The following is a 10,171-nucleotide window of genomic DNA, read 5'->3' as shown; positions in this document are numbered from 1 at the left end:
TCAAAATCTGAAAAGTTACTTCCAGTCTGGAATGGCGTTCCTTCTCTGATAACGTCAGTTTGACGGCTTGGGTTGAGAAAACGCGTAAACCACTCCTCTGCAACCGTTAGTCTGCTATGAGCAAGAGATGGAGAGGAGGAGCGCTAAAGTAAAACTCTGCCCTCTATTCAATATTCCGTTTCACTTGGAAATACGTCACAATACTGGAGAAAAGAGCGTCAAAATGCCATTTGTTGTTTGAATTTTATGATAAAATTGACAGAATTTACAAACTGAAACTTTTATTATTATCAGAAGTAACAAAGAACAACGCTTTTTGTGATTATTGGATGGGAGGCGCTACAAATAATATTTGATGTAGCAACCCTGCTTTAACTACAGGTGATTCATAGGGTCAAAAAGAGCCTGCTTCAACGTTTTTAAACTGTTAATGCTTTAAAATTCAACACGAGTGATTTTCTTCACGAACAGTAGGCCTATATATGAGTTGTAGTCTGACGTTTTTCCGCACCCTTTTGATTGACAGGATATAATCGTCCCTGATCATCAGCAGTTTTTAAACAGTCGGCTGATAGTGAAGCTTTTATCGGCAGATACCGATTGTTGGCCAATACGGTGCATCTCATTTAAAATTTAATGAAATTATTATGATCACATATTCTTTTATATAATTTAATAAGTACAGGTCAAAATAAGTATATTGTTTCATTTTTACATAAATATTTCTGTTACATTGAATGATCATGGTTTTTTACTTTGAATGTTTTGCCAAAAAGGGAGATAATATTGTCATTGTTCCCATAATTGCAATGCTTTTAGTATTAGTCTGTATCATTAAATTAGTTTTAATAATATTCCTTTAATATAATTTGGAATATAATAATTTAATATTAAATGTAAGCAGAAGCAGATGTTGAAAAATAATAAGCATTTTATTCTTCTGTTCTGATGCTCCTGCCATGTTAGCTTAGCTTGTCACTTAAGCCGTTTCTCAATATGCATTCTTGTCACTACTTGTGTTCTTGTGCACTCGTGAAACCTCATCAGTCGCTGTCCAAGTACTGTTCCAATTCAAAGTTCACATCTAGCCAAGTACAGTTCAAATCCCCGGATGTGTTCTTGATCCGCCCCTTTTATCGAGGATGCATCGAGAGGTGATTTGTGCAGACTTGAGACAGCCAACTATCTTAGAATGCATCTCGCAATAACTAGCAAGCCTCAATAGTAAAGGAGAAAACCCGCATAATTTAAACATATTACTGTTACTATGTCATGACATGTAGTTTTAAGAGTTTTTCAGGCAAGAATGTACTGGTTTAAAGCTTAAATTTGTGGTTTATTGATAAAGGTAGCGCCTTTCTGAAAATTTGATCAGACGTTTTCGGAGTTGTAGGATCCAGGCAATCACCGGGCGCTCAGCGCTCATGTACCCAGCCCAGTACAGCCTTACCTCGGGTAGTCCTTCTGATGTTTGCCGCTGAATCTGTTTTGGCTGAGGGCAAAGTGATGTTTCATAACTTTATATATTTAGGCTATTTAACTTTACCGTTGTATCCTAAAGCGCTGATTTTGTATGTTTGACTGAATTGTTTGCTTTATTTCTTATTCTATATTCTTATACCTATTATAATGGCTATTGATCATTAAAACTGACATTTAACAAAAAGAGACAGGGTTGTGTTTTGTGTTATATTTCATTGTGTTATATTTCATTTAGAAATGTAAATGAAAAGAGGCAGGGTTGTTTATTTCATTTTGTTATAAATATATGCAGACATTGAAGATAATCAATCACTCGTTGCCAAAGGTTATTAATATGTTTTTATTTGTTGGAGGCAGAGTGGTGTGAATAACACATTTAGTTTTATTGTTGCCTAAAATATACATACAGAGATAACCGGAGAAGCCAGAGCGTGCTGAGTGACGTTATCAAGTATGCTGCTGTGCCATATTTGCAGAATCACCGGACTTGTGTTATATGAGTCGCCTTATTATAATGATGACATCTTCTCAACCCTACAGTCAGAGATCATTTACTTTCAGTCTCTAGGATCAGTTCTGTTAATGGGGGATCAGGGGCCAGTTGCATAAACCACTCTGTCTTAAAAGTTGAGACACTAATGTTTTACTTGAAGAGTGGTCCTAATTTTTTAAAGTTCATTACATAAAAAGGTAGACTGGTGTAATTTGAATTGGAACAATAACATTGATTATTCCTTGGTTAACTGCAAGTTGGTCAATCTAGTTCTTAAGACACAGTCTTAATATAGCGACTAAGTTTATGCAACTGGCCCCTGAATGCTAGAACGGGGAAGGAAGTGGACTACATCAGCTCTGATGGAGACAAATATATAAACGGTTCACTTAATCATCAACAAAAACGATGTACTAAAACATGTCAGAATTACGACAACACAAACAGACATGGAAAACAAGTCCTGCAGCTCTGCAAAAGCCTGGGCCTTTATATATTTAATGGCAGAACAAAGGGTGATTCTCTGGATCAATTTACCTACTGCTCACATTTAGGCAGCAGCACAGTCGATTACACCATCACAGATATAGACCAAAATAAAATCAATTATTTCACAGTGATGCCACAGCTACCATTATCAGACCACAGTCACACAGTCCTCAGTCTGAACAGGTCAGTGAATCTTCTGCCATCTTCAGATCAGAAGGTTAAACTGTATCCACTGCCCCCCACATTTATATGGAGTAAAGACAGTCCTGCCCAGTATGAAGCTGTGCCAGTATTTAGCAACTGCTGTTCAACAAAAATCTTCTCTACAGTGGTCAGAAAAGCCCTGAGAAAAAGAAAAAATTATGAAAGCAAAAAAGAAATGGCTAATGCTGGTTGGTTTGATAAAGAATGCCAAAAAGTAAGAAAAGAATTACGGTCATTATCAAACAAAAAACACAGAGACCCAGCAAACCAACAAATACGAGCCACATATCAACAAACCTTTAAAATGTACAAGTCACTATTAATACAGAAAAAAGCTGATCACATGAAAATAAAACTAAACAAGACTGAGGAGGCAATAGATCAAAATTCCTTTTGGGAATTATGGAACAATTTAGACAAATCCAAAAAAGCCAAACACCTTCCCATCTATGACCCAAAAATCTGGACCGAACATTTTGGAAATCTTTATTCACCAAACGAACCAACCCTCACCCAAAAACATCTGACCTCTCAACTACATAACCTGGAACGCACTATAAAAGACCAGCTAAATCATTTAGACCAGCCCATAGCAATAAATGAACTGACAGACAAGATGAAATCCCTAAAAAACAAAAAATCCTGTGCCGTAGATGGAATATCAGATGAGATGCTGAAACACAGTAGCTCCAAACTGAAAGATGCTATTCTAAAATTGTTCAACCTCATATTAAAATCAGGACAATTTCCTGAAATATGGAAAGAAAATTTGATAACTCCAATTTTTAAACAAGGTGAGAAGTACGACCCAAATAATTACAGAGGCATCACAGTGAGCAGTAACCTCGGAAAACGTCTCTGTTATGACTGTAACCTTAGTTCCCTTTCAAGGGAACTCGCGTTGCGTCGAGAGATTGACGCTGTGGGAACGCAACGTGTGATGTTGTCATGAAGCACATGTGAAATCCGTCCAGTGGTGTGACGAGACGTCAGAGGCGGGTGATGTCACGACCAGGAAACTGTAAAGCATGCTCAAACAAAGCAACGCTAGCTTCAAAGTGTCTGAAGTAGTCGCTGACAGGCATGCAGGAAGTATGGCAGGGCGACGCAACGTCTCGTTCCCTCTTCAGGGAACTAAGGTTACAGTCGTAACCGAGACGTTCCCTTTCAAGGGAACTCGCATTGCGTCGAGAGATTGACGCTGTGGGAACGTTAATACCCACGCAGCCATAATGACCAATGCCTGTCTAGTGTGACTCGTCAGCACTAGACAGAAACCTGGCCCCAGGAGTGGAGCTAAGGTCAAGGTCATAGAACCTCACGAATGTATGCAGTGTAGGGACTCGTTCGACAGACGTTACCAAATGGCTTCATCAGCCAGAGGCATGATTGAACAAAGCTTCATTTGGTCCAAAAGATCCATTTCCTGAAGTGATGACGTGACTTCTTTTAACAAAGGACTCTGTCTAAAGGACTTCCTAGCTCATCAGCAATAAACTAATCAGAACCCATCACGTGGATTTGATCACATTAAATCTATTGATTCTCTCACAAAACCCTCTTGTATTATCGGACGGAACAGGAAAATACCCATCAACGGATTTAAAGACGAATCTGTCCTATCAATACCTCCCTTGTGTTGACCGTCCATCGTGACCCGGTCACTCGTGACTCCGGTCAAAGTTTAAACTATGCTTAAGAACTCAATCTTGAATCTCAAAAGGGACAATTGTCGATTACTTAAAGTATTAACTATATACAGAATAATACATGCCATGATGTAATTACTAACATGTCTATTCAATGTATTCAATATGTGGGTTTTCTTCAAATGCATTATTGTAATCATTGTTTTAATTAGGTCAGTCTAGTAATACGTGTGTAAGAAGTGTGCCATGTTTGAGTTCTAAATGCAGAATTTATAATTCTGTGTAATTCTGTGTGAATGAAACATTGAAATTCAGTATCGGGAAAATATTAAGAAACTTTATAAAGTTGTTAATAAAACAGGAGAATGTTCTGCAGATATCACGCGATGTGATCAATAGACAATAGACGAGGCGTGTCTAATCTCCGTAGCAACGTCTCATTGGAGGATCGCTCCCTTAAAACTATGCTGTCCGAACAAGCTAATGTCAGAAGCTGGAGGTCAGAAGCTGGAAGCCAGAAGTCGGTCAGAAGCTCGAAATCGGTCAGAAGCCGGTAGCCGAAACACCGCTACTTTGACCACGGCGGAAAAGTCGCATGGGTCATTGATAACTGATTGACCGGGGCTGATTTTCCATCTAACACCCGATTTCAACCACGAGCTGCGCCGCTGATCATTCGACAGCCGTCCCATCCAGACTCCAAAACACTTCGTGAAATATCTGACCAAAGTCTCCCAAGAAGAGAGCCGCTCAAGCCAGACGCTCAGCCAGCAGCATCCTTCAAAGCTTCCGCGCAACCCACAGGGCTTTCCCGAGAAGACGTCACCTGAAAGACAGCCAATCCAGAACGGGATTCCGCTGTACACGAGTCACGGAACAACCCGACTACCTCAGCTGTCACAGCAAACGCAGGTACAAGCAAACTTCTCTCTCTCTTGCTGGAAACTGGTGAAACTCCTTTAAACCTAAAGAATCAAGCCAAAGCTCTGCTTTTGTGATTTTCCTCAGGTTATGAGTTAAGTTAGCACTGAACTTGGGACTTTTCATAACTCATCAACTCCGCGAATGTGTGTGCATGTATGTATGTGTGTGTGTGTGTGTGTGTTTAGCCTTAGTTTCCTGTAATCATTAGAAGTAGTCAATAAATCTTGTTTTGATTTTCACATATACGAGTTTCTTGTGCTGTGTATCAAATTACTGTCTTAAACTCAAAGATCAAAGTTACCTCTTGCTTATAATATAATAATTACAATAATAACAATAATCATAATAAAATATTGTTACTGTTGGCCGCAGAATAATATTTTGTCCAGAATTGGTAAAATACTCTAACCTCAATTTTCGCTGGACGAATAATTGATGAAGTGTTAAATATTAATTCTGAATCATTTACAGTGAATCATTTACCGTTGATTCAATTCTTATTCCCTGTAACAATTAAATTGAGCTAATAAATAGGCTAAGTCCTTACATAATGGTGGAGAAAAATTCGTGCAGTTTAATCTAATTTGTACACAAAACAAGTAACTTGTGTGATTGTATCTTTTCTGATCCGGAAGATAGATTAGAAACAGAAACGAGGCTTTTTGATTGTCATAACAATGATTGCACATAAGGCGCTGTGGATGAATGAAATCTGAACTCGAGTTGTTTGTCTGTACGTTTTGTTGTTGTTGTTAAAACTGCAGTAAATGAATCTAAGATTGTCTGCCAAGACAAAAGGAAAGTCGCCTGAGAGCGCACCAGGACAGAGTGAGTGTGTTCCTTGCTTTGTTCTTTAAGGCCTTAGCTATAGTGGATAATATTGCGTGTTCCAATGTTATTTCAACTAAGCTAAAATCCCTGCATGGTCACATTAGAGAGTAGCTACCTAATGTGCCGCCTATATCCGCTCATTCGTGAGATGAGATATTAATACTCTAAACACTATACGTGTCTGAGTTTGATTTGAATGGGATTATTTTGAAAATTCTTGATCAAGTATTGTTGCAGTAAATCCTGCATGTTGTTGCGTGTCCAGAAACTGACACGAACGATTCAGATCGCCGAGATCTCAGTAATGTTACTATTATTAATTGCAGAAAAATCTGTGGATTAATGTGCCTCACTCTAACGTGTGGGGGTTGTTCAGCTCGGAAACATGAGAAGCTGAATGGTTCATTGTCATTGAGAACTGCGCCGTCAGTTCAATGATTAATGTGATTTTGTATGTTCGTTATCTGTGTGCAAAGAGTATAGAACAAGTGTACTCTTTTGTTGCGCGTCACGGTCACCACGACAGTGACAGCTGTAACCCGGAAGCCCTAAGGAACCTTTCCCGGGGTAACCTTTAAGTGCGCATGCGCAGTCTGCCAGCGCCATATTCAACTGTGTGTAAACAAAGCTTAGCACAAGCTGAGCTAGCTAAATCTAGCACGGTTGCATTACAGTCTATGTAAAGCTAGTAGCATTGCTAAAGGGCTAGTGGCTAGCATAGCATTTTGTGGTCTGAATGCAATGTTGCAATGTTGGAATGACTTTCTTACTGAACTTTAATTCACTCTAGTGCTTTCACCTCCCTCTCTGTCTAACTTACACATCTTATCTTTTCTCATCTCCTCCCATTTGAGAGAACGTGACAAAATGTTAAATTTAATAAACCTGGTTTTTAATATCATTTGTTTGAGAGTTCTCTCTCCTAAATTTACTCTTGTCAGTTAAACACTGTTTTGTTTTAGTAGCAATCGTCCTAATTACTTTTAATGACATTTTATGTTATTTGTAATTGCTCTTATTGACTTTAATGACATCTGGGAATATGAATTTTTGATTGGAAACTTTAATTCGATTTCAATTTTAATTGGAAATCAAGTTCATAATCAATTTCAGTTTAGCTTTCATATGGTATGGATATTTGTGGATTAATTTAATGGTAGTTGCTTACAAACATCTGGCAATTTTAATCATTAACTAATCATTATTGCTTTGAAATTTTGAATTTCATTAGTCATTAATTAGGATTTGGGCTTCCCCAATTCAGATGATACTTGATTGATTAATTTGATTATAATTGCTCTCAATGTTTAATGCTGAACCCATTACAATTTTAATTCACAACTTCCAAATTTAAATTCAAAATTCATTTAAAATAAAGTTAGTCTCAGACTTTTACTCCCTTAGTCTTTGATTTAATTTATTTATTTATTTTTTGGGTCTTCCTCAATATTTGGGTCAGTTAACTTGTCCTGCCAGAGCAGCAAGCTAACCCCCTAGGTGTAGCGACTCCCTAGCGCCACCACTCTGGCAACCCTGTAATTTTTCCAAATTTTGGGAGCAAAACTTCACTCTCTTTCTTCTTCTTCTCTCTCTCTCTCTCTCTCTCTCTCTCTCTCTCTCTCTCTCTCTCTCTCTCTCTCTCTCAGCTGTCCTCTTCTGGTTGACTACTGCTGCTGGTTTTGGATTTGTACCTGTGAAAGTCATAAAAGCAGAGTGTTTGAGAAATATTTAACAAATATTTGGGAAACGGAACACTTCTTTTAAAATAGTATGACACTCACTTTACCTTCCCTCCTCATCCTGTTATCCTACTCAGCCTAGGCTCAAGCAGGTCGACAAGGAGACTGGTAGGCGTCCATAAACCCCGAGCACGCGTCTAGAAACGCTTTAAGTGGTGCATGGTTGTCAATCCTACTAGCTGAGAAACCAATACTGTCATTGTTATTGTTTTTCTTTCGCCCCGAAGGGAATTTTAATAACAATCACAGTCCTGGTACTTTGAAATCCTTTTCAAAACCCCTGTCTAGAACCATCCTTCTAAAATTAAATTTTATGAAACTCATTCTGCAAATAGTGTTAAAGACGACAACTTCATTTTATAGGGAAACTGGAAGCACCCCATTATTATTCTGCTTTTTGCTAAATGCTATTCTGTTTGTTTCGTGCTCTTCTTTTCTTCTGCTGTTCTCTAGCTGTGCTATCTGTGTGTGCTTACTGATTCTTTTCGCAGAGACTCCGAGTTAGAAGCACATCCACGAGAGGACCACAGTTGAGAACCAGTCTTACCTGCACATTTACACACTCATTACTCATTCCCATTAACTCACAGTTGACATTGCACACTTACACCTTTGATTTGCCCTGCTTTGTTTTGTTTTGCTTTGTTTTGTTTTGTTCTTTTCTTCAAGGTCTGTGTCAGTTTCGGGTTTAGATCTCCCTCGCGGTGCCAAACATGTCTCGCACAACAGACCCTGCTGGACACTGGAAGGATCTGGAGACCTGGCTAAGTGTTGTAACAGACAGCCTCCTACCTAAGGCCGCTGAAACACTAAAGCATCAGACACAGGACCAGCTGGATGACAACATAACAAGCCTCATGAAACAAGACCCAAGTCAGAGCTACAGTCACAAAGAACTAGCCAAGATCACCGGCTCCTTAAGCCACACACTCATCGCCACCCTCAAACTGAGCGACAGGCAAGCCGCCCATCGCCAGCAGGAGCTGACACATGCACAACGGCGCATCGAACAGCTGGAGCTGGAGGCTCAGGAACGACGAGAAGGGCCTGATGAAGTGGAACAAGGCGCAAAAGAGGAGATCAACAGGCTAAAAGAGACCCTAGCAGCTACTACGCAAGAAATGGAACGAGGCAGAGCAGACTACGCTGACCTCTCCGACAAGCTACAATACGCAGAACAGCTACTGGAAAAAGCAAAGGCTGACTTCAGAGACAAGAACAGCCGAATTAAAGCTCTCGAAACTCACCTGAATGAGTCAAGAAATGAGGTCAGCCGCCTAAAACAACAGCTTGACTACATCAAAGAAGAGTCTGACAGTATTAAAGAGGAACTCAAGCATGCATATGAATTGCGCTGTGAGCCGTCAAGAACACGTCGGACACCGATTTCACCTTTGCCAAGCAGGACCGGCTCCCCTGTTCCTGGACTGGCACATGATCAAAAGGGGGCAGTGCCAAAACAGTCACCTGTTCCCTCCGAAGAATCCTACCTCCCCACTAAGCTAAAAGAACGTGCTCCAGCCAGCCACAGATCATCTCATGGCTTGGACCTCAGAGACCTTGACAAGCTCGCTAGAAACATTGGCAAATTCACTCCAAATGTGCCAGGTAGTCCAAATGTTCAGAGTTATCTGCAAGATATTGACTTCCATCTGGAAATGAGACCCAATGTTCACTGACAAAGATAGACTTTATTTGCTCAGAGCCACATCCAGCTCTGAAGTGCGCAGCTTCCTGGACCGGCAGCCTGCCCACACAAAGACTGATTACCACCTGCTCCGAGAAGCTCTCATCAGAGAGTTTGCCGACCCTGAGTCAGAACGAGGACTAGTGGCTGCCCTGGAAACAAAACAAGGTCGTCATGAAACTCCTCAAGTCTTCTATAGCCGACTCAGGCTAGCATACTTCGGGTCTCGCAACGAACAGAGCATGGAAGAGGAATTGAACTTCAAAACTCTCTTCCTGAGAAACCTCCATCCTGGGGTGAGCCACCATCTTGGCGTCCTTGCCTGTCCACGCACAATGAGTGCTCAACAGTTAAGAGACTTGGCGCACAAAGCCTACTGCAAACAGAAGATGGCCTTAGAAAAGGGCACCAAAACCACCACAGTTCTTGACTTCAACACACAGAGTCAAGGGCTGGCCCTAGAGGGCACCCAGCGTCAAGACCTTGCCAAGCCGACACCCAAAGAGTGGAATGCATCTTCGTCCAACAGAGAGTGGGACTCCCACACTGGTACTCGACCTAAACAGAGAGACAACCGCTGGGATGGACCACGTGGACGACAACGCTCACCTGGACGTCACTGGGAAAATTCATGGAACCAATCAAGACCTCATGAGAGTCATTGGGAGAAAAC

The 10,171-nt window shown here is 40.5% G+C and overlaps 1 protein-coding gene across 1 annotated transcript in view; it reads left to right on the top strand.

Annotated features, from left to right (window-relative positions):
- LOC125244922 (junctional adhesion molecule-like) overlaps nt 1-10,171 on the top strand; it is a 100,701-nt gene that overhangs the window by 50,353 nt on the left and 40,177 nt on the right. The gene's annotated exons all lie outside the window — the stretch shown is intronic.

Source organism: Megalobrama amblycephala, linkage group LG14 (genome assembly GCF_018812025.1).
Source record: "Megalobrama amblycephala isolate DHTTF-2021 linkage group LG14, ASM1881202v1, whole genome shotgun sequence".
Classification (NCBI taxonomy): Eukaryota; Metazoa; Chordata; class Actinopteri; order Cypriniformes; family Xenocyprididae; genus Megalobrama; species Megalobrama amblycephala.
Note: the sequence above shows the minus strand (reverse complement) of the source record. Positions and strands in the feature narration are given on the sequence as shown.